Source organism: Falco peregrinus, unplaced genomic scaffold (genome assembly GCF_023634155.1).
Source record: "Falco peregrinus isolate bFalPer1 unplaced genomic scaffold, bFalPer1.pri scaffold_76, whole genome shotgun sequence".
NCBI classification, from domain to species: Eukaryota; Metazoa; Chordata; class Aves; order Falconiformes; family Falconidae; genus Falco; species Falco peregrinus.
In genome coordinates this window covers 157,229-171,800 of record NW_026599635.1, presented here as the reverse complement: position 1 = coordinate 171,800, position 14,572 = coordinate 157,229, and positions in this window count along the sequence as shown.

Here is a 14,572-nt window from a genome sequence, read left to right as displayed (position 1 = left end):
TGAGGGAAATGTAACTAAAAGCACCCTAGTGCAATAGTGTACTCAGGGGTGGTCTCTGTAGAAACTGGGTGACGGGGGAAAATGGCAGTTTGCATTATTGTACGATGTTACCGCTGATGTTGTTTTGAAGGCAGGAAAGGAAAAGGGACAGAGTTTGATACGCTGATCTTTCTTCCACTGTAAAGACCCATTCTGAATGGCAAAACCAGTGTGGTATAAATTTACCTCCCTGAGATCCTTTCCTCTTGGCTTTGGGAAAGGATAAGAAGAGGTCATTGAAAAGGGTCTGCTCTGCTTGTAGTATCAGACAGAGGTGTTTAAAATTGTAACGACTACAAGAAAGAAGGAGGTTTAGAGACAATGGTTTAGAGTTAATGGTTGAAGCCCAGCAGAGACGGGGAGAGAGTTCTGATGCTGATATTAGTGATGTGAGCAGGGTAAGAGAAAGTGGTGGCAGGCGAGCTGACGAGGCTGGTGGCAGGGAAAGTGGCTGTGAAGAGGGAGAAGGTTTTAGCCCAGCCGCAGGGTGGGAGCGGGCCAGACCAGGGGAAGTGATACAGACTCCCCTGTGCCAGGCTGTGGGAAACGAAGGACCCGTTACGGTGACGTTCCCGTTTTCAAGAACAGAGTTGAAGAATTGCAAAGCAACCGCAGGAAATTACCGAGACGACCCTGAGAAGGCGGCTGGTGTTTTTGAGATAATGGTGGTTAAAACACAGGATGATCCAGAGTGTAAGGATATAGCGGCAGTACTGCAGGTTTTATTTGATAGTAGTGAGAAGGAGATGATTTGTCAAGCCGCTAGAATACATGTGGAAGCTGAGGTTAAAACAGGAACTGTGGAGCATCATTTCCCCTCTGTTGGTCCAAACTGGGACCTGCATGTTAACGGACCCAGGCAACTTTGGACTCGGTATCAGAAAGGGATTCTATTTGGCATTCAAAATGCTGTGGCTAAGGCAATAACCATGTCCGAATGGTACGAGGCTAGGCACGATAGCCAAGAGCCCCCCCCAGATCTGCAGAACAGAATGAAGGAGGTAGCCTGCAACTCTACAAGTATTGACCCTGAATCTTAAGAGGGATGAGATCAATCAGCCCCTCTATTGGTGGGCCAATCCTGCGATGGTATTGGAAGAAAATTACAAAAGCTACAAGGAAGTGATTGCTCGAGATAGGGGAAAGCTGTTGGACGTTGCTTGCATTGCATATTGACACAGAGAGAGTCAAAAGGAAAGAGTAAATTGTCGCTTGTTGGCGGTATCAGAGTAAAATGGTAGGGTGAGGGGAAGGTCCTGAGGACAGGGCAGAGCCCCCAGAGGGGGACTGCGGCCCAGCCCTCGGTTGGGTGATAATCAGTGTGCACAGTGCAAAAGGGATGGGCGTTCGGAAGAAGACCGTCTGCTTAAGGATTGGAGTCCCTCTGCCCCCTTGCTCCCAGTAAGCGAGGAATGAGGGGGAGCGGAGGAGTGCAGGAGCGGTCTGCAAACTAGGACCATGCGCGGCAATCGGTTAGCTGAGGGGAATGTGCTCGAGCTTGTCTAGACAGCAATTAACATGATGAGGCATGTTTGCAGAGCACAGGGGAGTGGGAGACGGATGGCGCCAAGGATGGCGCCAAGGAAAGGTAACACCTTGCGGTTAATTGATGAAAGTGTCCTTTGTAGTTAACCACCAATCAGGGATTGCCTAGTATGTAATTCTTAGCTTAAAGAACCAATCTGTTTAAAGCACGCAGCTTCTGAAAACATATATAAACTCGTGATTGTGTACACTAAATCGACATTTGCTTGCATCAAGCCGCGTCCCGTCTCTTCATTCGCCGCAGAGGAGTCTCTCCCCAGAGAAACCTCTGTTTAAAGTGGAGCTGGGAAGTGAAGAAGTTGAGCTTTGGGTAGATCCTGGGGCTACTTTCTCTGTTCAGAAGACTTTAGAGGGGAACTAAGCAATAAGAATATAAGCATTGCTGGTACGACAGAGACCCATGAAACTTGGCCATTTTTGAAACCTTTAACAATGAAGCTGGGAAAACAGTGGGTTACTCATCAGTTTTTATACTAGCCAAATTCTCCAGAAGCGTTGTTTAGGGAGAGATCTACTCCAAAAAATTGGAAGCAGAAATCTGATTTTAAAACGAGGAAATAGAAATCTGAATTCCAGAAACTTTTTGTGTCGAGAGGCAGCAGCTTTGTTATTACAGGCTATGCTGCCTTGAAAGGAGAAAGATACGCCCGGAGGTCAGAGATGCTGTGATTCCTATTGTACGAGCCGGAGAGGTTCCTGGAAAATCCCACAGGTCAAAACCTGTAAGGACTGACTTAAAGCCTGGATCATCCCCGCTGAGAATGAAACAGTGTCGCCCGAAGCTGGAAGCTAGGAGTGGGTCGGTAGCGATAATTCAGAAATTCTTGAAGTACAATCTGTTGGTGGGGTGTGTGTCGAAACCCAACACCCCTGTTTTGCCAGTGAAAAAGGCCAAGGGTTAAGATTGCTGTTTGGTGCAGGATTTAAGAGCAGTAAATCACATACCTCAAGGTATTTATCCTGCAGTAGCACATCCATACGGATACTAAACCACCCTTACAGGGGAACAGGGATGGTTTACAGTTTTTGATGTGAAGGATGCCTTTTTCTGTGTTCCCCTGGGCACTGACAGTCAGAAGCCTTTTGCTTTTGAATGCACAAACCCAGAAAGAGGAAGGAAAAGGCAATACACTTGGGCGGTTATACCACAAGGCTTTCAAAATACCCCAACAATCTTTGGGAATCAATTGGCAAAGCAGTTTGACATTTGGAGAACAGAAAATGATCAGGGAAGAGTTCTGCGATCCTAGGATGATATTCTGGTTGCAGCAGGGACTTGGGAGCTGTGTCTTTCCCTGACGATAAGCCTTCTAAATGTCTTGAGAATTAGTGGATATGGAATTATCCAGGAGTCACTTCCACGTTTGGTGTTTGAAGTGCTGGAAGGCCAGAGACAGTTGGGATCTCAACAGAAGGAGGCTATTCGCTGCCTCGTGGAACCTCAAACTCTCGAGGAACTATGAAGATTTCTCGGCATGGTGGGATGGTGTTGACTTTGGGTAGGCAATTGTGTTTTATGTGTGAAAGCTCAGCACGAGCTACTGAAAACCTCCTGCCATGGGTCTATTGGCGGGACAGAGGAGGGTAAAGCCACTTTCAAGCGTCTGAAGTGAGCTCTGGTGGAGGCCCCCACGTGGGGATTACCTGACGTGACAAAGACCTTTGCACTTTTTAAGTGTGAGAGGAAAGGCATTGCCTTCGGAGTTCTGGCACATTGTTTAGGGCCTCAGGGGCGGGCTGTAGCTTGCTCCTGCAAAGAGCTGGATGGGGTGAGCTCAGGATGGCCTGGATGCCCTAAAGCAGGAGAAGCACCTGTGCTACTGATGCAGGAGGCCCCTAAGTTCACCATGGGGCAGGAGGTGACCATCCATGTACCACCCATGGTCGTCACGGCACTAGAAGATAAAGGAGGGCATTGGTTGGCCCCTAGCATAATGTTAAACTAACAAGTGTCATGTGGGGAGGGGGTCCTCCCATTTTGGGATGGGGAGGGGTCTGTTTCTGGGGCTCCGTTTCCTTGACAGTGCAGATCTGAGGGCTGCCCTGCTGCTAAGGACTTCCATCGAGGGGGAGCTTCTGCGTGACAACTGCATGAGAGTGACCTGCTGGAGGGTCCCCTTGGGGGGTCCTGATGTCCCAGGAGTGCTCTGTGGGGGGTCCTTCTGCTTCCAAGCTGTCCCTAATGTCACTAGGGTGTCCCTGGGGGGGTCCTAATGTCCCCGGGAGTGTCCCTGGTGTCCCACGGATGTCTCCAGGGACGTCCTAGTGTTCTCAGGTGTCCCTATAGGCATTTGGGTGTCCCAGTGTGTCTTGGGGGGGTCCTGGTGTCCCAGGGGGAGTTCCTAATGCCCCTACAGTTTCCCTGGATGCAGGTCGTGTGTTTCCAGGGGGGTCCTAAATGTTCCAGTGTTGTCACTGAGGTGGTCCTGGCATCCCCAGGCCATTCTAGATGTCCCAGTGGTGTGTCTCAATGGGTCCTTGTGTATCACAATGTGTCCCTGGTGGGGGTCATTAATGTCACAGTGGTGTCCCTGGAGGGGTCCTGATGTCCCCAGGCCATTCTAGATGTCCCAGTGGTGTCTGTCAGTGGGTGCATGTGACCTAATGTGTCCTTCTGGGGGTCCTTAACGTTCTAGCGGTGTCCTCGGGGGAGTCCCTGATGTCCTAATGGTGTCCCTGCGGGGGGTCGTGGGTGGGGGTGGGGGGCGGTCCTGGTGTCCCAGTGTGTCCCTGGGACATTCTGGGGTGTCCCTGGGCGTGGTCCTGGTGTCCCCATGGAGGGGAGTGGGTAGTCCGTTATGTCCAGGATGGGGTTCCTGGGAAGTTCATAATTTTACAGTGGTGTCCCTGGAGGGGTCCTGATGTCCTAAAAGCTATTCTAATGATGTCCCAGTGGTGTCTCCCAGTATGTCCTTGTGTGGCAAGGTGTCCCTGTGGGGGTCCTTAATGTCCTAGTGGTGTCACTGGGGCGGTCCTGGTGTCCCTGATGTCCCAGTGATGTCCCCAGGAATGTCCTTGTGTCCCCAGTATGTCCCTTGTGCACTTCTGGTCCTGTGGGGGTCCTGGTGTCCCGGGAGGAGTCCTTAATGCCCCTACATTGTCCCTGGGGTAGGGCTTGTGTTAAAGGGGGGTCCTTAATGTCCCAGTGCTGTCCCTGGTAGGGGTCCTGGTGTCCCCGGGCAAGGTGAGGGGGTGGTCCCTGATGTCCCAGGGGGCGTCCCTGGGAAATTCCTAAATGTCACAGTGGTGTCCCTGGAGGGGTCCGGATATTACCAGGCCATTCTATATATCGCCGTGGTGTCTCCCCATGTGTTCTTGTGTCCCAGTGTGTCCCGGTGGGTGTCTTTAATGTCCCAGTGACATCCCTTTGGGAGTCCTGGTGTCCCTCCGGAAGTCCCTAACATCATAATATTGTCCCTGCCTGTGTGCTGGTGTCCCCAGTGTGTCACTGCAGAGTTCCTGTTTCCCTGGGGATGTCCTCAGTGAGTACAGCCTCTCCTGCCTGATCTCTGCCTGCCCTCACCCTCGCTGCACTCTGCGACCGAGACCTGCAGCCGCTGAAAAGCTCACCCTCACCCAGCCCGACGGCCAAGGCCGAGAAAGGTGGAGCGCTGCTGCTCCTCCCAGGGAGGATTCACAGCAGGCCTCTCTCAGGGAAGTCCCTCAGCAGCTCTCCTGCTCTTGCTTCGTGGTCAACCAGGGGCGAAAGCGTGCCCAGATCTAGTCTGAGAAAGCTTTTGGCACGTGATAGAGTTTCGCTCTTCCCTGTGGTCAGCCTTTGCGTCGTTTTCCTGGGCAGGGGGTCCTGGTCACAGGACTCGGGACCTTTGCTACGGTCCAAGAGCGATTCCAAGGTGAGGAAGAGGTGTACGCGGTTTGAAGACCTGTCTCCCAGCTGGACATTGGTGAGTTAACTCTGCGGGAGCTTGTGTTCCCCACAGAGGTTATCCCTGGTGAGAAGGCAACAGACACCATCCACTTTCCCGCGCCCTGTTTGGGACTGGGGTGCATGCTCTCTGCCCTTCAGAAAGGGCGCAGAGAAGCTGGGATTTCAGAATTTCTCTGGAGAGAATTCCCTCCAAAGTTAGGCGGACAGCTTGAGCTCCTCCCAAAATAACCACTCCCCAAGAGCCGTTTCCATGAACGACCTTTTCTCTGGCATTCCGTTTCTAATTTTACATGGAAATTCAGCCCGCTCTGCCAGTGACGATGTTCCTCCTCTTTGCAGACAATGTCAAGATCGAGCCGCTGAACTACAGGTGGGTATTGCGAGCCTACTTCCTTCCCATGGCACGTGGTGCAGAGCTGTGTGCAAGAGACCATACTCTTGCACTCTTTCCAAGTGAGGAACAGGCAGCGCCTTGCCTTTGCCTTCAAGGACATTGGCGTTCTGTCCTTCACCGACGATGTCTTGTGCATGCAGTTCTATCGCAACTGTGTCACAGGGCTGGAAAGCAAGGCCAGCTGGATTGCGCTGCTCAGCACTGCGAGTTGCTCAGGCTTTGAGGGTGATGCAGTGACTTTGGGAAGCCTTTTGAAGGGTGAGCAACCCGATGGCCGTTGGGCAGCCTGCACGTGGCAGGCCAGTCCGACACCTTTCCACGTGCTCGCCCACGCTGAGTTCTCCATTGGAAAAGAAGTTTTATTCTGAGCTTCTGAGTTCTTGCCCTACAGAAAGGCTGGCAGCGTTACTGCGCAGTCTCAGTGTTTGCTGTGCAGCTTCTCCAGAGCAGAGCAAGGGCTCCTGTTCACGGCGGAAGATTTGGAGGAGGGGTTTGGAGAAGTGGCTTCCTTTTGGAGCAGGAGGCAGGTCTGCTCCCTTTGGGAGCCAAGAGCAAAGTGCCTTGGAAACCTTCTAGCAGCTCTGTGTCACTTTACAGAGGCTGAGGATGCCCGGTGCAGCTGTCTCCGGTGGAGCGACCAGCACTCGGGGGATGCAGGCTGCTCCTGCCCACGCCTTCCCCAGGTGAGTGCGTTTCCTCTGCAGCCCTCGACTGACCGAGCGGGCGGATTCCCAGCTCCTGATCAGGAGTGCGCCTTGCCGGGGCTTGGCGTTGCACGTTGAGTCTGGGAGGGGGCCTGACCTGAAGGGGCTGGTTTCTGGTTAACTTACGACGAGTTGGGGTTACACGTGTGTTCTCCTGGAGTGGCTGGGCAGCGTCACTGCGTTTCTCATGCCCAGCCTGCCCGTCACTCCCGTCAGAGAGAGCCAGCTGCACACAGGGAGGGCTTTAAGCTACGCCGCCTGGTGTTGGGGGAAGATTGCTAATAAAACCCATGCATGGCTGCATGGCCACGAGGAAAAGGGGTGCCGTGCCTCACACGAGAGTCGTGAGGATTAGTGCTGGGAAGCTGCAGAGGGTAGGGGTCACCCTTCAAGCCCGTGTCATCGTTTCCTGCCCAGGTTTCGCTTTACGGTGGTCAGCAGAGCAGTGGCCAAGGCTTTGTCCGCCTGGGCCAAGAAGGCTGCAGCAAAGTCCAGGCTCAGACAAGGTGTGGGAACAGGTCTCCGCTGCCCAGCTGAGGCCCTGCCCCGTGCTGGGTGACCACAGCTCCGTCAAAAGGCACTCCCCAGGGGCCTGCTCTGCTGAGTTTCCTCCTTTGCCAGGTGCAGAGGCGCATCGTGGCAAGCTGCTGCAGAGACGGAGGAAGCTTTCCCTTGCTGCACTGCCAAGTCAGGGGCCAGGCACAAGACAGAAAGACTTGGGCAAGAAGACTTCTGAGAGGTGAGACCCTGGTGGGAAGGGATGAAAGGGATCCTGCACCCGTGGAGGAGAGACCTCCCCTCCGGACACTCCGGCTGCAGGGACGCGGCAAGGTCCCTGACACGTGCCGCATGGCTCTTATGTGCTTGTTTCCCCTGTTGTGGGCCCCTCCCTGGGGAAGGTGGTGGATGCTGAGTGCACCCCACGTCCCTGTGGTTCCCTCACGCAAGAGCTGAGGTGCAGACCTCCCCCGTCCATCTGAGGGGGCTCAGGAAAGGCTCCCCGCTGCCAGCAGAAATGGCCCCACCTCGCGCGCTGCTTCTGCCAGCCTGGGGAGCTTTGGTGCCAGGCGAAGGTGGGAGAGCAAACTGCCCCGTGCTCATGCCGACTGCTCCTGGTGCCTCTTTGCAGTGCGCTCCCCCCCGTGTCCAGGCAGCTCCCCCAGGATGAAGGAGGCAGGCAGGCAGGAGCCGGCTTCTCCAGCCAAACCCACCTCTACACTCCCATCCTCAGACGACTGCCAGAAAGCGCTGCAGGTGCGTGCCTTGCTGTAGCTGCCGTGCTGCTGGGGACTCGGCAGAAGCCTCTTTGTGCAGAGAGCCAGCCTGAAAGGACCCCTGGACGTGCGCTCCTTGTCGGCTGTCTGTCACCTCCTTCAGATCTTCCTTGCCCCCTGGGTTGTCACAAAACACTTTCTCCTGGCCCAGGGGCTATGGGAGATGCCCAAGTCCTTTCTCGGCTGTTCACAGTGGAGGGCTTTGGTCGCAGCTGTGTTTGCCAGGAGCCTAGAATGACCCCACAGCCCCCAGTCTGTTAGGGGCAAAGCCCTGCCAACCGACCAGCTGAGGCAAGGGGCGGCAACACGGGTCAGACCCGAAGGACACCCGTTCCAGGCGCTGAGACTAATCCTGCCTTCTGCTGCCTTGCCGTCCCCTCCAGGAGGTCTGGCAGCTGCCTGCAGAGTGGGAGCAAGTGAGGCCCAAGTGACAAGAGCAGCTCGAGCAAGCAAAGGCAGAGTGGGCGGCGTGGGGAGCCTGGTCTGCGGGGAAGGACCGACAGCAACCCCAGGTACGGGCAGCGATTGACACCGCTGAGAGCAGCAGCCACCCTCTCCTTCGGGGCACCCAGGGCGGCAGGTCTCCAGAGCGGGGGAGCAGGACAGACACCCAGCTGCAGGGCAGGGGTTTGCCTTCTCATGCACATGAGGGAGAGAGTGGCAGCAGGATGCAAGCGGCAAAATCGGCCGTGATAAGAGGCACGCAGTGCTGGGTCTCCCGGCTGCCAGGTCCTGCTGCAGGCTGCTTTCAAGAGGTCCTCTGGGAAACAGCACCTGTGGATGCCGTCTGCTTTGCTGAGAGCGTCTGCTCCTTGGCAGGCCCTCGGCACTGGAGGCACTCGGACTCCCCACCCTCCAGCCCAGCCCAGGAGAGAGGCGGTCGAGGAGAGGTGGAGAAAGGCTCCAACCCCTCTCCCAGCCGAGCAGAAGACCGCAGCAACCTCTAGGCCTGGGGGAAACCTGCATGAGGGAGGAAGTAGGCTTTTCCTCCTCCCCTTAAGCTTTGAGTGTTGTTCTGTAGAAGGAAGAGAGTTGCCTTATTGCCCCAGGATGGGGTAGGGGAGCCCGGAGGCAGCAGTGCCTGAGCCTGGGACAGGGTTCTCCAGCCTGGAGGCCAAAGCTGTTGGTGGGACTCTTCCCTCCAGCCTCCTGCCTGGTCCCTGCAGGGGGCAGGGGACCCGTGCTGGGGCAGCAAACACTGCTGTAAAGCCTAAAGGTGTCCCCAGGGGCTGCTCCCAGCTCTGCCTGGGAGCTGCTGCCGTCAGATTCACCCACTAGCAAGCAGTTCCTGGTGCAGGAGTGACAACTGCGTGGAGGAGAACAGGTCTGGGTGTCTAATACCAAGGTCTCCAACATCAGCTGAGCAGCATTTATTTTAATGGTTTGGGTTTTTTTTTCTCCCCAGGAGTTTCCATAGTACCCCAAAGCCATTTTCTGTCAGAAAAAGTGCAGGCATGTGCATGAGACACGGGTGTTTCTCTGTGTTGTAACTGGGAACAAAGGCGGCTTTTCTTTTCGTTCCAGCTGGAAGGGGAGCACAGAGCGTCAGCCCCAGGGAGGCAGCCCTGCTCCCTCGTCCTGGCTGTGGGTGTGAGCCCGTGCACGCTCCACCTCTGGAGGAAAGGCACTGAAGAAGAGCAGCCTGGGAGGGACCTCCCAGAGCCGGCTGGGGAGAGGGCTGGTCACCCCGCGGCCCATGGCGACTGCCGGGAGCAGCTCGGCGTGGCCAGTGGCCTCTGGGCACGGGCCTGCGGGCCTCCCCTGCGTTGCTGTAGGCGGGCACCGGAGCGTCCCCAGGCCTGGGCGCCCTGTGTGGGAGCCATGCGTGGGGACAAGGCCCCGGGCGGTGGCAGCCAGAGCTGCTGCACGCACACAGGACTGAGCTCTGCAGAGGCTGCTGGCACCGGGGGGATGTGGGAGGTGCGGGCTCGGGCCTGCTGGGGCCTCTGTGAGGGGCAAGCAGGGGCTGCCCCACGCCGGGCACAGCCGCGCACAGCCAGTCCCCGCCAGGCTCCACAGCATCGCCAGGGCTTTGTGATGCAGGCGGCGCAGCGTGCCCAGAGGTCATTGTGATGCGGGTCCCCACGGTGACCCCGCGGGTATTTAAGGAGCCAGAGCCCTGGGTGCCCACTCCCAGGAGAGCCACTCCCTCAGGAGGCAGCATCTCCCCTGGGTGACCATGGCCGGTCGTCGGCAGGCGCCGCCGAAGATGCCCACGCATGAGGAGGCAAACGCCCCCCCCCAGCCCAACAGCAGGCTGCATCACGAGGTACTGCAGTCAGGCACAGTGTCCAGGGCATGTGTGACAGGGAGATGGCTTGTACTGTCCGTGTCATCCCGCTGACAGCCCCTCCATCCCCTGCCTGTGCTCTTCTTCTCCCCGCGTAAGTGGCCTCCCAGCACAGAGGTGATGCACAGCCCTCCTCTGGCTGCAGAGACCATAAACCTAACCGACCCGACACATGGCACTGCATATTCTACCACTAAATCATGTCCCTAAGCGCCTGTGTTTCCCCCGGCACCCAGTTACAGATGCTTAGGTCTCCTTTTGCCCTTAATGTTTTTATAGGGTGCGCCAAGGTTCTTGTCTGAGGAGGAAAACTGGGAACATGATGATATAGAGCTGTGCCGAGCGGGAATCATCATCTACAGCATCTGGGTCAACCCGTCATTCCTGGAGTTCTGCCAGGAGCCCCGTGGTGGTTTTCAGGAGAGGCAGCCAGATAACACGTGGCCCTGCTCCGAGCCCAGGGATGAGCCCGAGGATGAGCCAGGTACATCCTTGCGTGTAGCGCTGGCCCGGCAAGGGAAGGCTTAGCCCAGGTGTCCCAGCAATGTGCACCCAGGCCAAAGCAGAAGGACTGCGTGCATGGGGGCTGGCCGTTCCCTGGCCACCACTCCCTGGGGAAAGCTCTCGGTGGCGGGGAGCAGGCAGGATCTTGCCCGGTACCTGCCCAGCCCCCTGCCTACACTTGTCTTCCTTCCACAGGCATGGCTGCCCTCCCACATGCCCCAGCTCGACAGCGACGGCCCTCCCTCTTCCGCAGGGCGCTCAGGGCTCTGCGCAAGGCTTTCTGCTGTACTTGCATCAGGCCACAGCGAGAGCAGCAGCGCCGTGCTGGCAGAGGGGTCCCCAGAGATGGCAGCTGGCCCTGATCCTGTGCGGTACCCAGAGGGTGTGGCACAGGGAGGCACGCGAGGCATGGGTGCATGGACGGCGCCCAACACGTTCAGCTGCCACGAGGACATTGTGCTGCCAGACTCCTCTCCACCCTGGACACTTTCTGAGGTCAATAAAAGCTGAGCACACTCCCCCAGTGGTTGTCTGTGCCTGGTCCATCCTGGGAGAAAGACGTGTGCAGGCAAGTTCTGAGTGGGGAAGTTCTGGCCGCAAGAGGAGACAACTTGGTGGAGTGTGCATGTGTGATGCACTGTGAGCGTGCAAGTACTCTGCTGTATGTAATGTGTACCCTCGAGTAACTTGGTGAGCACTCCCCCGTGCTCCCAGCGCTGTCATAAAGAATGCCCGCCTTCTGAAACTTCACATCAAGTCTGAGAGGGTTTTTCACCGTGACCGCCTTTACGGGATCATTTTCTGGTGACCCAGGTGAGACTCCGCTATTGAGCGTCGGTGGAGCTGCGGATCACAGCAATTCCAGCCGGCAGTGAGGGACTCTTGGGGAAGACCTCTGATTCCCGGACCAACGACTCCAAAGCAACGTTCCCCCGGTAAGATGTCAGGCATTCCTGGTGGTCTGGGATACCTGCCCCTAAGCAGAGGCAAAAGCCCTGCTGGGTTGGGTTATTGAGGGCTCTCCTGGAAACAATGTGTCTGGTAAAATTTCTGCCTGGCATACTCAAGTATATTAATGTTGTGTGTGTGTGTGTGTGTGTGTGTCTAGTAGAGTGCACTCTGAACATCTGAAAATACTTCTACACATGTGTATGATAAAATGTTCAGGACACTAAAAGGAAACGGGCCCTGGTCAGTGTACACGGCCGTGGTATTTTACAGCAGTCTCCCCTGGGATGTGTTTTGGGACACTGGGAAGAATCAAGGGGTAGTTCTGAGGGAAATGTAACTAAAAGCACCCTAGTGCAATAGTGTACTCAGGGGTGGTCTCTGTATAAACTGGGTGACGGGGGAAAATGGCAGTTTGCATTATTGTATGATGTTACCGCTGATGTTGTTTTGAAGGCAGGAAAGGAAAAGGGACAGAGTTTGATACGCTGATCTTTCTTCCACTGTAAAGACCCATTCTGAATGGCAAAACCAGTGTGGTATAAATTTACCTCCCTGAGATCCTTTCCTCTTGGCTTTGGGAAAGGATAAGAAGAGGTCATTGAAAAGGGTCTGCTCTGCTTGTAGTATCAGACAGAGGTGTTTAAAATTGTAACGACTACAAGAAAGAAGGAGGTTTAGAGACAATGGTTTAGAGTTAATGGTTGAAGCCCAGCAGAGACGGGGAGAGAGTTCTGATGCTGATATTAGTGATGTGAGCAGGGTAAGAGAAAGTGGTGGCAGGCGAGCTGACGAGGCTGGTGGCAGGGAAAGTGGCTGTGAAGAGGGAGAAGGTTTTAGCCCAGCCGCAGGGTGGGAGCGGGCCAGACCAGGGGAAGTGATACAGACTCCCCTGTGCCAGGCTGTGGGAAACGAAGGACCCGTTACGGTGACGTTCCCGTTTTCAAGAACAGAGTTGAAGCATTGCAAAGCAACCGCAGGAAATTACCGAGACGACCCTGAGAAGGCGGCTGGTGTTTTTGAAATAATGGTGGTTAAAACACAGGATGATCCAGAGTGTAAGGATATAGCGGCAGTACTGCAGGTTTTATTTGATAGTAGTGAGAAGGAGATGATTTGTCAAGCCGCTAGAATACATGTGGAAGCTGAGGTTAAAACAGGAACTGTGGAGCATCATTTCCCCTCTGTTGGTCCAAACTGGGACCTGCATGTTAACGGACCCAGGCAACTTTGGACTCGGTATCAGAAAGGGATTCTATTTGGCATTCAAAATGCTGTGGCTAAGGCAATAACCATGTCCGAATGGTACGAGGCTAGGCACGATAGCCAAGAGCCCCCCCCAGATCTGCAGAACAGAATGAAGGAGGTAGCCTGCAACTCTACAAGTATTGACCCTGAATCTTAAGAGGGATGAGATCAATCAGCCCCTCTATTGGTGGGCCAATCCTGCGATGGTATTGGAAGAAAATTACAAAAGCTACAAGGAAGTGATTGCTCGAGATAGGGGAAAGCTGTTGGGTGTTGCTTGGATTGCATATTGACACAGAGAGAGTCAAAAGGAAAGAGTAAATTGTCGCTTGTTGGCGGTATCAGAGTAAAATGGTAGGGTGAGGGGAAGGTCCTGAGGACAGGGCAGAGCCCCCAGAGGGGGACTGCGGCCCAGCCCTCGTTTGGGTGATAATCAGTGTGCACAGTGCAAAAGGGATGGGCGTTCGGAAGAAGACCATCTGCTTAAGGATTGGAGTCCCTCTGCCCCCTTGCTCCCAGTAAGCGAGGAATGAGGGGGAGCGGAGGAGTGCAGGAGCGGTCTGCAAACTAGGACCATGCGCGGCAATCGGTTAGCTGAGGGGAATGTGCTCGAGCTTGTCTAGACAGCAATTAACATGATGAGGCATGTTTGCAGAGCACAGGGGAGTGGGAGACGGATGGCGCCAAGGATGGCGCCAAGGAAAGGTAACACCTTGCTGTTAATTGATGAAAGTGTCCTTTGTAGTTAACCACCAATCAGGGATTGCCTAGTATGTAATTCTTAGCTTAAAGAACCAATCTGTTTAAAGCACGCAGCTTCTGAAAACATATATAAACTCGTGATTGTGTACACTAAATCGACATTTGCTTGCATCAAGCCGCGTCCCGTCTCTTCATTCGCCGCAGAGGAGTCTCTCCCCAGAGAAACCTCTGTTTAAAGTGGAGCTGGGAAGTGAAGAAGTTGAGCTTTGGGTAGATCCTGGGGCTACTTTCTCTGTTCAGAAGACTTTAGAGGGGAACTAAGCAATAAGAATATAAGCATTGCTGGTACGACAGAGACCCATGAAACTTGGCCATTTTTGAAACCTTTAACAATGAAGCTGGGAAAACAGTGGGTTACTCATCAGTTTTTATACTAGCCAAATTCTCCAGAAGCGTTGTTTAGGGAGAGATCTACTCCAAAAAATTGGAAGCAGAAATCTGATTTTAAAACGAGGAAATAGAAATCTGAATTCCAGAAACTTTTTGTGTCGAGAGGCAGCAGCTTTGTTATTACAGGCTATGCTGCCTTGAAAGGAGAAAGATACGCCCGGAGGTCAGAGATGCTGTGATTCCTATTGTACGAGCCGGAGAGGTTCCTGGAAAATCCCACAGGTCAAAACCTGTAAGGACTGACTTAAAGCCTGGATCATCCCCGCTGAGAATGAAACAGTGTCGCCCGAAGCTGGAAGCTAGGAGTGGGTCAGTAGCGATAATTCAGAAATTCTTGAAGTACAATCTGTTGGTGGGGTGTGTGTCGAAACCCAACACCCCTGTTTTGCCAGTGAAAAAGGCCAAGGGTTAAGATTGCTGTTTGGTGCAGGATTTAAGAGCAGTAAATCACATACCTCAAGGTATTTATCCTGCAGTAGCACATCCATACGGATACTAAACCACCCTTACAGGGGAACAGGGATGGTTTACAGTTTTTGATGTGAAGGATGCCTTTTTCTGTGTTCCCCTGGGCACTGACAGTCA